Here is a 13490-nt window from a genome sequence, read left to right as displayed (position 1 = left end):
CTATGAAAATAAATAAATAAATAAAAATTAGCCAGCTGTGGTGATGTGTGGCTGTTGTTCCAGCTACTTGGGAGGCTGAGGTGGGAGATTTGTCTGAGCCCAGGAGTTCAAGGCCACAGTGAGCTGTGATCATGCCACTGTACTCTAGCCTGGGTGCTGAGTGAGAGTGATACCCTGTCTCAATACACACACACACACACACACACACAAATATTGTGTAATTTTGAGTTGTACTTTTTTTTATAAGTGACAATATGCACTCCAGTGGTATTTGGTAGTTTGAGTTTTCATAAAGGTAAAGGGTATAATCCTCACAAATGTCAAAGGTCTACTATAGATTTAATAGACAATGTATTGAACTAATTGCCAGTAACATTTTACAGAAAATGTAAAAGGGCTGGTTGGTGTCTGTGGATAGATAATAGTTCTCCTGGGCCAGAATGGTGGCTCATGCCTGTAATCCCAACACTTTGGGAGGCCGAGGCGGGTGGATCACTTGAGGTCAGGAATTCAAGACCAGCCTGGGCAACCTGGTGACACCCCCACGCCCCACCATCTCTACTGAAAATACAAAAATTAGCCGGGCGTGGTGGCCCACACCTGTAATCTCAAGCTACTTAGGAGGCTGAGGCACAAGAATCGCTTGAACCCAGGAGGTAGAGGTTGCAGTGAGCCAAGATTGTGCCACTGCACTCCAGCCTGGGTGACAGAGTGAGACACTGTCTCAAAAAACAAACAAAAAATGTTCTCCTTTAACTAGTACTTACTAGAAGCTGGGCACTCTGTTTTACACTATAAATATCCCATTTCATCTCTTACATTTTTTGTCATCCATTCCACACATGAGAAAATCAAGGCTCAGAAAAGTTAAGTAATTTGCCCAGGGTCACAGAGCTGCTAGAAAGAGGCAGTCTGTATTTGGACTCAGGTGGGAGCTGGCTACAAAGCTTGGGCCTTTATCTGTTTGTTAGCGGCAGGCTCTCACTCTGTGACCCAGGCTGGAGTAGAGGTACGATCATGGCTCGCTGCAGCCTAGACCTCCTGGGCTCAGATGATTCTCCTGCCTCAGTCTCCTGATAGGACTATAGACATGCACCACCATGCCTGGCTGGTGTGTGTGTGTGTGTGTGTGTGTGTGTGTGTGTGTGGCACAGACAGGGTCTCACTATGTTGGCCAGGCAGGTCTTGAACTCCTGAGCTCAAGTGAAACTCCCGCGTTGGCCTCCCAAAGTGCTGGGATTGCAGGTGAGAACTTCTGCACCTGGCTGAAAGCTTGTTTTTGTGTAGTAGATATTTCATTACAGAATGGATTCTCTGGAAGCAGAAGCTATGATGGGGATGGAAAATATTGGGGAGCAACATTCATGAAAGGAGACCTGTCAAAGTCTCTGCCAGCCAAACATGAAGCTCTAAGCAAAAACTACCCATTGGAGGGGTCCAGCATTGAGCAGAGATGGCTAGGCCCTTGTTCTACCCCCTTGTCCAGGCATTGGCTAGGGAGAATGTCCCAAGAAGAGCTTGATCTGAGCTGGAAAGCTGAGCTGGACTTGAAGGCTGTCAATGAACTGAACTCCTCAGAGCCGGGCAATGAGTCCACCCTTAAATGGGGGTCTGAACAGTGCCTCTCCTTGTCTGCCACATGCTCTAAAAATTGCCAGCACTCTTTTCACCGAAGAAAAGGCACTGCATTAGTTGGCTGGGTGCAGTGGCTCACACCTGTAATCCCAGCGCTTTGGGAGACTGAGGCAAGCGAATCACGAGGTCAGGAGATAAAGACCATCTTGGCTAACACAGTGAAACCCCATCTCTACTAAAAAATGCAAAAAATTAGCTGGGTGTGGTGGCACGCGCATGTAGTCCCAGCTACTCAGGAGGCAGAGGCAAGAGAATCGCTTGAACTCGGGAAGCAGAAGTTGCAGTGAGCCCAGATAGCACCGCTGTACTCCAACCTCTCCAACCTGGGTGACAGAGTGAGACTCCGTCTCAAAAAATAAAAGGTACTGCATTGGTACTTTTTTACTGTATTACTATGTAACTAGTTGCCACAAAATGTAGATGTGGAAAACAACAAACATTTGTTATCTCACAGTTTCTGTGGGTCAGGAATCCAGGCATGGCTTAGCGGGGTGCCTCTGGCTGAAGGTCTTTCCTGAGGTTGCAGTCAAGCTGTGAGCCTAGACCACAGCCTCATCCAAAGGCTCAGCTGGATGGAGAATCCACTCCCAAGCTCACATTCGTGGTTGTCTACAGGACTCAGTCCCCTCATCACTTGAGCCTCCCCACAGGGCTGCCTCAGGACATGGCAGCTGGCTTCCTCCAGGGTGAGCAATCCAAGAGACCTCAGTGAGAAACAGGACCCAAAATAAAAGCCATGATCTTTTATAATTTTGGAAGTGACATTCCATCCCTTCTGCTGCATCCTATTTCTTAGGAGTGAGTGAATATATCCAGCGTACAGTCAAGGGATGTACAAATACAAGAATACCAGGAGGTGAGACTCCTTGGCGGCCATCTGAGAGGCTGCCTCCCACAGGCAGGCACGTATTCAAATAAATAACACCATGGCAATCATAAGATTGACTTTCACGTATTGAGCAGTTGCTATAAATCGGGGGTGGCATCAGGCCCTTACATACATGATCTCACCATGTCTCCTGTGTTCACTCAGGATTCATCAGGCACCAGGCACGCGAGTTCTTGAGAACAGAATGGCAAATGAGGAACACTTCCTGCTTGTGAAGTGCTCATGTCTACAGGAATAATCTGTTCTGATTTTACAAAGGAGGACAAGAAAGGTCACACAGTTAGTAAGTGGCTGAGCTAGGAGGTCCAAGCTGCTCAGTGTGACTTTGAGGCCAGAAATGTTTGTGAAGACAGCATACTGCTGAATCTACCATCCCAGCAAACGTCAGGAAGCACCAAAAAGGCCTTTTTCATGCCTTGTCCAAGAACAATTGTGAGGAAGAAACAAGTCACAATTTCATTCCTTTTTTTTTTTTTTTTTTTTTTTGAGACAGGGCCTCCCTCTGTTGCCCAGCCTGGAGTGCAGTGGCACAATCTTGGCTCATTGCAACCTCCACCTCCTGAGTTTAAGCAATTCTCCTGCCTCAGCCTCCAAAGGAACCGAGATTACAGGTGCCCGCCACCACGCCCAGCTAGTTTTTTATATTTTTCGTAGAGATGGGGTTTCACCATAATGGCCAGGCTGGTCTCAAACTCCTGACCTCAGGTGATCCACCTGCTTTGGCCTCCCAAAGTGCTGAGATTACAGGTGTGAACCTCCACACCTGGTCTAATTCCATTTATACGACATTCACCAATGGATGCTTCTAACCAACTAAGTGTTACAAACTTAGTTGTAACACTGAAGAGAAAAGCAAGAAAATGGTTTCATAAGTTAGGATAGTGGCCACCTCTGGGGGAGGGAAGCGGATGGAATAGGAGGACACACAGGGGCTGCTGGGAGGCGGCTGAATAGTATTCTAGACCTGGTGGTGGTTATATGGGTGTTCAATTTATACTGACAATTGAACTACACATATATGTTTTCATTACTCCTCTGCATGTATGACGTAGCTCACAAATAAAATAGCAACAAGAACTATTGTGTTGAGTGGGAAGCGATTTGCAGGCTACTTGCCTATGCCTGTGGTGGAGGCAAAGAGCTCTCCTTTTCAGAGACACTGGGGATACGATGTCTTCATGCCTCTGGCAAATCACTCACACAGATGGCTTGAAAGCCTGGTTTACCACTATGTCCTTAATGTGTGTTGCACCCAAAATAAATTCTGAGGAAGACAGTGCTTGGTGAGATCATCTTGCCATTTGATACGCGTGTCTGAGCAAGTTGGTGTTTTTTTCTATTTCTGAACTGCCTAAGAGTGAAACCTGATTCTCTTTGTAACAATAGCCACTCAGATCTTCACAAAGCAAAGAGAAGCTTTATACAAAAGGGTGAAGGAATGCTCACTCATGGGATGCCTCCGATTCATTAGGCTTTAATGGAGTCCCTTCAAGAACCTGTCAGAAAAGCAAGCCAGGTGCAGCGGCTTGCACCTGTAATCCCAGCTCCTTGGAAGGCTAAAGCAGAAGGATCCCTTGAGACCAGGAGTTCGAGGCTACAGTGAGCTATGATTGTGCCACTGCACTGTAGCCTGGAAGACAAAGTGAGACCACATCTCTAAAAAACAAGAAGGAAGGAGAATTTTATTACTTAATGGATATAGAGTTTCTGTTTTACAGGATGAAAAGGGTTCTAGAGCTGAATACTGGTTATGGTACCAGAACATCATGAATGTATTTAGTATCACTAAACTGTACACCTAAAAACAGTTACAGTGGGCTGGGCATAGTGGCTCATGCCTGTAATCCCAGCATTCTGGGAGGCCAAGGCGAATGGATCACCTGAGGTTAAGAGTTTGAGACCAGCCTGGCCAACATGGCCAACGTCTCTACTAAAAATACAAAAATTAGCTGGGTGTGATGGTGTGTGCCCGTAATCCCAGCTACTCTGGAGGCTAAGGCATGAGAATTGCTTGAACCCAGGAGGCAGGGGTTGCAGTGAGCCAAGATCATGGCATTGCACTCCAACCTGGGTGACAGAACAAGACTCCATCCCACCCCCCACCAAAAGTTTCCAATGGTAATTTTTTTTTTTTTTTTTTTTTTTTTTTTTTTTTTTTTTTTTGAGACAGAGTTTCGCTCTTGTTACCCAGGCTGGAGTGCAATGGCGCGATCTCGGCTCACCGCAACCTCCGCCTCCTGGGTTCAGGCAATTCTCCTGCCTCAGCCTCCTGAGTAGCTGGGATTACAGGCACGTGCCACCATGCCCAGCTAATTTTTTGTATTTATAGTAGAGACAGGGTTTCACCATGTTGACCAGGATGGTCTCGATCTCTTGACCTTGTGATCCACCCGCCTCAGCCTCCCAAAGTGCTGGGATTACAAGCTTGAGCCACCGCACCCGGCCCCAATGGTAAATTTTATGTTGTGTGTATTTTATCACAATAAAAAAAATGGGGCAGGGGGTAGAGAATGAGCCATCAAGCCAGGAAAAAACATGGAGGTTTGTAACTAGCCTGGGAAAAACAGTGAAACCCCATCTCAAAAATCAAAAAACAAAACAAAAAAGACATGGAGGAAACTTAAATTCATATTGCTAAATGTAAGAAGCCAATCTGAAAAATGATACATATTGTGTGACTCTCTCTCTATATTCTATGTATTATTATTATTTTTTGAGACAGAGTCTGGCTCTGTAGCCTAGGCTGGAGTACAGTGGCGTGATCTTGGCTCAATGCAACCTCCGCCTCTTGGGTTCAAGAGATTCTCATGCCTCGGCCTCCCGAGGAGCTGAGAATACAGGTGTGTGCCACCACCACGCCCAGCTAATTTTGGTAGTTTTTAGTAGAGACAGTGTTTCACCAGTGTTGGCCAGGCTGGTCCCTAACTCCTGACCTGAGGTGATCCACCTGCCTTAGCCTCCCAAAGTGCTGGGATTACAGGCATAAACCACCAAGCTGTGACAATAATCTGGAAAAGGTAAAACTATAGAGACAGTAAAACAATCAGTGGTTGCCAGGGATTAGAAGGGAAGAAGGGATGAATAGATGGAGCACAGGGAACTTTTAGAGCAGTGAAACTATTCTGATACTGTACATGATATTATGCATTTGTCAAAGCTCATAGAACTGTGCAACACAAAGAAGGAACCCTAATATAAACTATGAACCTGAGTTAGTAATAATGTATCAATATTGATCCATCAATTGTAACAAATGTAGCACACTAATTAGTAGTAACTAACACTGCAAGACTTTAAAAGTAGAGGAAACGGTGTGCCTGGGAAGAGGAGGTATATAGAAACTCTGTACTTTCTTTCTTTTTTTTTTTTTGAGACAGAGTGTTGCTCTTGTTACCCAGGCTGGAGTGCAATGGCGCGATCTCGGCTCACCGCAACCTCCGCCTCCTGGGTTCAAGCAATTCTCCTGCCTCAGCCTCCTGAGTAGCTGGGACTACAGGCATGCGCCACCATGCCCAGCTAATTTTTTGTATTCTTAGCAGAGACGGGGTTTCACCACGTTGACCAGGATGGTCTCGATCTCTCGACCTCGTGATCCACCCGCCTCGGCCTCCCAAAGTGCTGGGATTACAGGCTTGAGCCACCGCGCCCGGCCGAAACTCTGTACTTTCTGCTCAATGTTTCTATAAACCTGACACTGCTCTAAAAGATAAAGTCTGTTGATTTTTTTAAAGATAAGAAGAAAAGAAGAAAGATCCATATTAGATGTCTTGGAATTTCTCAAAAAGGGATAATTGCTAAAAAAAAAAATCATTGAAATAAGGATTAGGTTGAAATGACTATGAATGACTAGAAGAAAACTGTTCTTATCTAGAAAGATTCTATGTTCAGATTTTCTCCAAATGTCTCCAAGTTCTCATTACAGATTAATGAAAAAAATGGAAAGATCCTGAAAAAATTTAAAAGACGGTAAAAAATACACAATCAGGGCTGGGCGCTGTAGTATTTGCCTGTAATTCCAGCACTTTGGGAGGCTGAGGCAGGTGGATCACTTGAGGTCAGGAGTTTGAGACCAGCCTGGCCAACATGGCAAAAACCTATCTGTACTAAAAATACAAAAATTAGCCAGGTGTGGTAGTGCATGCCTGTAATCCCAGCTACTCAGGAGGCTGAGGTAAGAGAATGGCTTGAACCAGGGAGATGGAGGCTGTAGTGAGCTGAGATTGTGCCACTACACTCTAGCCTGGGCAACAAAGGAAGACTCTGTCTCAAAAAAAAAAAAATCATATTTCTCTGCAAATGTGTCTTCCAATCTTTGTCTTGGCACAGCGTAGCAGCGTTTTTGCATATAACTGTCCTGAACTCATCTTCTTTGTTTTATTTTTTATTTTTTTATTTTTTGAGATGGAGTTCCGCTCCACACCAGGCTAATTTTTTTTTTTATTATTATTATTTTATTTTTAGTAGAGACAAGGTTTCTCCATGTTGGTCAGGCTGATCTCTAACTCTCCACCTCAAGTGATCTGCCCACCTTGGCCTCCCAAATTCCTGGGATTACAGGTGTTAACCACCATGTCCAGCCCACCTTCTTTGTTTTCTAGTTGTGCAGTCAGGTGACTCAGTCACAAAAGGTGAGGTGTGCAAGGAGGTCCTTAGGGAATGTGATGAGAGTGAAGGGGAGCTCTGATAAATACTGATCCAGCCACACTTGCAAACACTGCTACTGTGGCTGGAAGTTACCTCCATAGAGCTTGAATCCTGTGCTGTTAGAAGCCTTCTTCTGTGGGAATGGTCTTGGCTTTATTGCTTCTTGTGGTTGGGAACCAGCTTCCTGCCAAGTGTTTGGAAGGGCATGCCCAGTTTCCACTTCTGGCTAGACATGAAAGTGAAAGTTTCTGAAAGTGATCCTTGCTGGCTGGGATCTGAAGCACCTGTCAGGAGGATGAACGGATCAGCCCTAACTCGATGGTGCTCCCAAGTGGCTGTGAACCAGCTACGGGTCCCTTGCAGGAAGAGGCAAGAAGTGTAGTAAAGCTACAGGTAAATGAAGGACCAGGAGATGTCTGAGACACAGAATCCGTTTTATTTTTCCTTTTAGTCTCTTGAGCTTGCAGCAGTCAATATTTTTTTTTAATTAAAAAATTTAATTTACAGTCGGGCGCGGCGGCTCAAGCCTGTAATCCCAGCACTTTGGGAGGCTGAGGCGGGTGGATCATGAGGTCAAGAGATCAAGACCATCCTGGTCAACATGGTGAAACCCCATCTCTACTAAAGATACAAAAAATTAGCTGGGCATGGTGGCGCGTGCCTGTAATCCCAGCTACTCAGGAGGCTGAGGCAGGAGAATTGCCTGAACCCAGGAGGTTGTGGTGAGCCGAGATCGCACCATTGCACTCCAGCCTGGGTAACAAGAGTGAAACTCTGTCTCAAAAAAAAAAAAAATTGTATATATTCAATTGTACAACATGATTTGATATACATATACATTGTATAATGATCATTACAATCAATTAAAATACCTGTCATCTGCCCTTTCCTGTGCCCTTTTGAGGTTGACCCAGTGCTTTAAGAGCCTAACAGAGAAGGGTAAAGTAAGTCTCCATAAAACCCAGAGAAGAGACTGAAAATCTCCTCTTTGGATCCTGTCTGGAGTCACACCTGAAAAAAAAAAATCTGTCATCATTATAGTTACAATTGTGTGTGTGTGGTGGGGTGAGGTCATTTAAATTCTGTTCCCTTATCAAATTTCAAGTAAATTAGACAGTTGCGGTGAGCCGCTGCGCTCCAGCCTGGGGAGCAAGAGCGAAACTCTGTCTCAAAATGAACTAACAAACAATAGAGTATAACAACTATTTAGGCCATGGGCAGTGGCTTATACCTATAATCCCAGCACTTTGGCAGGCCAAGATGGGAGGATCACTTGAGCCCAGAAGTTCAAGACCAACCTGGGCAACATACGGTTGCCCTGTTTCTACAAAAAGTAGAACAATTAGCCAGGCATGGTGGTTCAAGCCTGTAATCTCAGCACTTTGGGAGGCTGAGGTGGGAGGATCACCTGAGATCAGGAGTTTAAGACCAGCCTGGCCAACATGTTGAAACCCCATCTCCACTAAAAAATACAATATATATGTGTATATGTATATATATATATATATTAGCTAGGCATGGTGGCGTATGCCTGTAGTCCCAGCTACTTGGGAGGCTGAGGTGGAAGTATCGCTTGAACCTGGGAGGTGAAGGTTGCAGTGATTCAACATCATGCCACTGCATTCCAGCCTGGGTGACAAAAACGATTTACATTGTATTTGGTATTATAAGTAATCTAGAGATGATTTGCAGTATATAGGAGAATGTGCACAGGTCATATGCAAATACTACAACTTCTTTTTTTTTTTTTTTTTGAGACAGTGTCTCACTCCATTACCCAAGCTCGAGTACAGTGGCACCATCAAGGCTTACTGCAGCCTTGATCTCCTGGGCTCCAGCAATCCTCATATCTCAGCCTCAGCTGGGACTACAGGTGCACGCTACCAAGCCTGGATAAAATACTACAACATCTATTTTCATTTTTATTTTTTTTCTTTTTAAATATGGGGTTTCACCATGTTGGTCAGGCTGGTCTTGAACTCCCAACCTCAGGTGATCCACCTGCCTTGGCCTTCAAAGTGCTTGGATTACAGGTATGAGCCACCACACCCCGCCTACAACATTTCATATTAGGCAGTTGAGCATCTGTGGATTTTGGTATCAATGGAAGGTCCCAGAGCCAATTCCCACAGATAGCAGGGATGACTGTACACCCAGAAGTGAGATTGCTGGATTGCATAGTAGTTCTGTTTCATGATACAGACTTCTTGACTATAACTTACACTGGTGGGCCAGAAATGCCAGCATCACAGGGTAAGCTGAAGCTTAGAACAAGAAAGCACTAATAAGGCATTAATAAATGATAGCTGATATTTATTCAGCACTTACTCTGTACCAGGCATTGGGCTAAGTGTTTATGTGAAATATCTCATTCAATCTTCACAACAATCATAAAAAGCAGGTACTATTTGTGTCCCCATTCTAGAGACAAGAAAATGGAGGCATACAGAAATTAACTAACTGGCTCAGGTCACAGAACTAGTATGTGGTAGAGCTAGGATCTGAGTCTGGCTTGCTGGACTCCAGAATCTGTCCTCTTAGATATTGTGCTAGTGAGGAGCAAGGGAAAAAGATTAGAGAAAGAAAGTGCTTCTCAAATGGCTATGATGGCTTTTAGCCGTTACTGCTTAATGACAACTATAGATAGGTCTATTGACGAAGAAAGATAAAGAACCTAAAATTGGGGGTGGGGTGGTCATCAAAGAACAAAGAATCAATAAATTCAGTTTCAAAAATCGGATTCACTTTTATTAGCCATTCATGAACCACGCAGCATCCAATCTACAAAATAGAAAGGAGTTCAATGAACTAGACAGAATGGGTACGTTTTATAGGCAGAAAGAGACAGAGGAAAGCAGGAACAATGAACAAATGGTAGACTGATCATTTCAAGATTACTTTCCTTGTAAGGATCTAAGTGAAATCTTGTTGGCTTAATGGGATTTGGTTATCATCTCTCTCTTGATTTCTTGAAGAGCAGATCTTACAAGTAAACAACTTTGGTTTTGGTTTGGAAACATGGAATTTGGCCTTGTTTGGGGCCTGCTGTTTTTTCCTTTTTCTTTTCATGTCAGATGGGTAATGTGCTGTCCTTGTAACAAGGTTCGAGGGTGGCACATCTCACACATGAGCATGAACACCCAATCATCGTGCTCATGAACTACAAAAGGATCTACTGTTTTTTCTTTAACAGGGACCCAGGATGGCAAACAGCTATGATGAATGTTCTTTTGCTTGCAGGAGGCTTTTTTTTTTTTGAGAAGGAGTTTCGCTCTTGTTACCCAGACTGGAGTGCAATGGCATGATCTCGGCTCACTGCAACCTCCGCCTCCTGGCTCCTGGATTCAAGCAATTCTCCTGCCTCAGCCTCCCAAGTAGCTGGGACTACAGGCGCGCACCACCACGCCCAGCTAATTTTTGTATTTTTAGTAGAGATGGGGTTTCACCTTGTTGACCAGGATGGTCACAATCTCTTGACCTCGTGATCCACCCACCTCAGCTTCCCAAAGTGCTGGGATTATAGGCGTGAGCCACCATGCCCGGCTGCTTGTAGGAAGATTTTTAAGGTCAGAAGTATAGCCTCTTTACCCCTAGTGCCTAGCATAGTGATGGGCACATAATAGGTGCTCAGTGAAGGTTTGGTGAATGATTGCAAGAAAGAACAGTTATTGGCTATCAGAGCCATTTACGTGGGATTAGCCCTAGTGCCCTAATAAATATCTGATTGACTGCTGGTATAATTGTTTTATTTTGGTAAACTATAAATAAAGTAAAAATTACTTTTAAAACCATGTTTAGGTGTACAGTTCAGCAGCATTAAGTACATTCACATAGTTATGCACGCTGCTGATTTTTTTTTTTTTTTTTTTTTTGAGACAGAGTTACGCTCTTGTCGCCCAGGCTGGAGTGCAGTGGTGCGACCGCCACCTCTGCCTCACAGGTTCAAGCGATTCTCCGGCCTCAGCCTCTCTAGTAGCTGGGATTACAGACACCTGCCACCACACCCAACTAATTTTTGTGTTTTTGGTAGAGATGGGTTTCACCGTCTTGGCCAGGCTGATCTCGAAATCCCAACCTCAGGTGATCTACCTCAGCCTCCCAAAGGGATTACAGGTGTGACCCACTGCCTCAGTCTCTGCACCCGGCTGCTGCTGATTTTTAAAATGGTACACAGAGGACAAGCATGGTGGTGCCTGCCTGTGATCCCAGGACTTTGGGAGGCTGAGGCGGGTGGATGGCTTGAGTTCAGAAGTCTGAGATCAGCCTGGCAACATAGTGAAACCCCATCTCTACAAAATATATGAAAAATTAGACAGGCATGGTGGAGTGTGCTTGTGGTCCCTGCTACTCGGGAAGTTGAGGTGAGAGGATCTCTTGAGCCCGGGAGGTTGAGGCTGCAGGGAGCTGTGTTCATGCCACTGCACTGCACCCTGGGTAACAACATGAGACCCTGCCTTAAAAAAAAAAAAAAAATACACAGATTAAGAAAGCAAGAATCCCTTTCCTCTCTAAACTCATCAGTATTATTAACATTATTGGTCAGGATGGGCTGTTTTGCTGTACTAACAGAAAAGTCCAAAGAAGCCTTAGTAACTTGAAAAATGGGAGTTTGTTTCTTACTTGTGCATTTATTTATTGCTTATGATATATGTCCATCACAGGTCAGCTGGAGGCTTTATTCCACCTTATCCTCACTCTGGGACCCAGACGATGGAAAAGATACTATCTGGAATATTGCTGGTTGCTATGGCAGAGAGAAAAAAAGGGATAGAGTCCAGGCTCAGTGCCTCATGCCTGTAATACCAGCACTTTGTGAGGCCGAGGCAGGTGGATCACTTGGGGTCAGGAGTTCGAAACTAGCCTGACCAACATGGAGAAACTCCATCTCTGCTAAAAAATACAAAATTAGTCGGGCGTGGTGGCGAGCACCTGTAATCCCAGCTACTTGGGAGGCTGAGGCAGGAGAATCACTTGAACCTGGAAGGTGGAGGTTGCAGTGAGCCAAGATCACACCATTGCACTCCAGCCTGGGCAACAAGAGTGAAACTCCATCTCAATTAAAAAAAAAAGAGAGAATTTAAAAACGGTTGGAGAGAGGTAAGTGGCTGGTCATGGATGTGCTGACTTCTCACATATCGGCTCACATGTCATTGGTCAAAGCAAGTCTCATGGCCATACCTCACTTCAAAGAGAGCACGGAAGTACATGCCAACTGCATGTTCAGAAAAAGAGAATATTTGTGATGAGTCTGGTGAATATTATAGGTCTCTTTCAGTTGCAGATGGCAAAAATTAAATTAAAACCGGCCTAAGCAGAAAAGGGAATTTATTTACTGGCTCACCTAAGTCTAGGAGTTGCCGGCTTCAGACACCGTTGGATCCAGGTACTGAAATATGTCATCAATCATCCATCTGTCCTTTGTTTGGCCTTTGTTCTCAGTGGATGTCTCCCCAAGTCGTAACAAAAGTGGCCTTCGGCAGCTTCACACTTATTTCCCATCAACTATTAAAGGGAAGTCTCTTCTCATTGATTTCTGAAAAAGTCATTTCAATATGATCTCATTTGTAATAAAACACATACACACAGGACTAGAAGGTTATACACCAAAGTTTAACATGAGTATGGGTAGAATTACAGGTGATTTTTTTTCTTACTATAGTTTACTTTGCTCATTCACCGCAGTTATAGTTTATACATAGCCACTGTTTATATAATAATAAGAGAGCATGTCATTATAAAAGAAAGAGTAACAGTTAGTACTTCTGGAAACAGAAGACTTAGCAAAGCTGCACTGACCAGATGCCCTGAGATGGAAAAAGTACCAGCCTCTCTTGGAAGTGTTCGGTCATTGTACTGTGTTTTTTGTTTGATTGGTTTTTGCTTTTTGTCTGGTTTTCAGGTTTTTCACTTTCCTGATCTGTCTTGGATGAAAAATGCTGCTCTCAGGAAAATCCTGATACGGTCTAAGCTTCATTGGATCTATCTCTAGATGTGGACACAACTTGCCACCTCCCTCCCTCCCTTCCTTCCTTTCCTCTCCTTTCCTTTCCTCTCTTTTCTTTCTTTCTTGACAGGTCTCACTTGGTCACCCAGGCTAGAGTGCAGTGGCATGATTACAACACACTGCAACCTCGACTTTGTGAGCTCAAATGATCTTCCCACCTCAGCCTGCCAAGTAGCTGGGACTGGGCGTGTGCTATCATGCCCAGCTAATTTTTATTTTCATTTCATTTAATGTATTTATTTTGTAGAGACGAGGTCTCACTATGTTTCCCAGAACTCCTGGGTCCAAGCAATTCTCCTACCTCCCAAAGTGCTGGGA

At 44.4% G+C, this 13490-nt stretch overlaps 2 non-coding genes across 2 annotated transcripts; one reads left to right on the top strand and one right to left on the bottom strand.

Moving 5' to 3' along the window:
• The first annotated feature begins 8059 nt into the window (after positions 1 to 8059).
• LOC120367042 (small nucleolar RNA SNORA26) lies at positions 8060 to 8181 on the top strand. Its single transcript, XR_005581542.1, has one exon. It is a non-coding gene; the product is annotated as a small nucleolar RNA SNORA26 (small nucleolar RNA).
• A 2055-nt stretch (positions 8182 to 10236) lies between these two features.
• On the bottom strand, positions 10237 to 10340 carry LOC120367052 (small nucleolar RNA U13). Its single transcript, XR_005581552.1, has one exon. It is a non-coding gene; the product is annotated as a small nucleolar RNA U13 (small nucleolar RNA).
• Between the last annotated feature and the right edge of the window lie 3150 nt (positions 10341 to 13490).

This window comes from Saimiri boliviensis, chromosome 17, assembly GCF_048565385.1.
Source record: "Saimiri boliviensis isolate mSaiBol1 chromosome 17, mSaiBol1.pri, whole genome shotgun sequence".
In the NCBI taxonomy this organism is placed as follows: Eukaryota; Metazoa; Chordata; class Mammalia; order Primates; family Cebidae; genus Saimiri; species Saimiri boliviensis.
The sequence above is the reverse complement of the archived record's forward strand: the minus strand, read 5'-3'. Positions and strand labels throughout refer to the sequence as shown.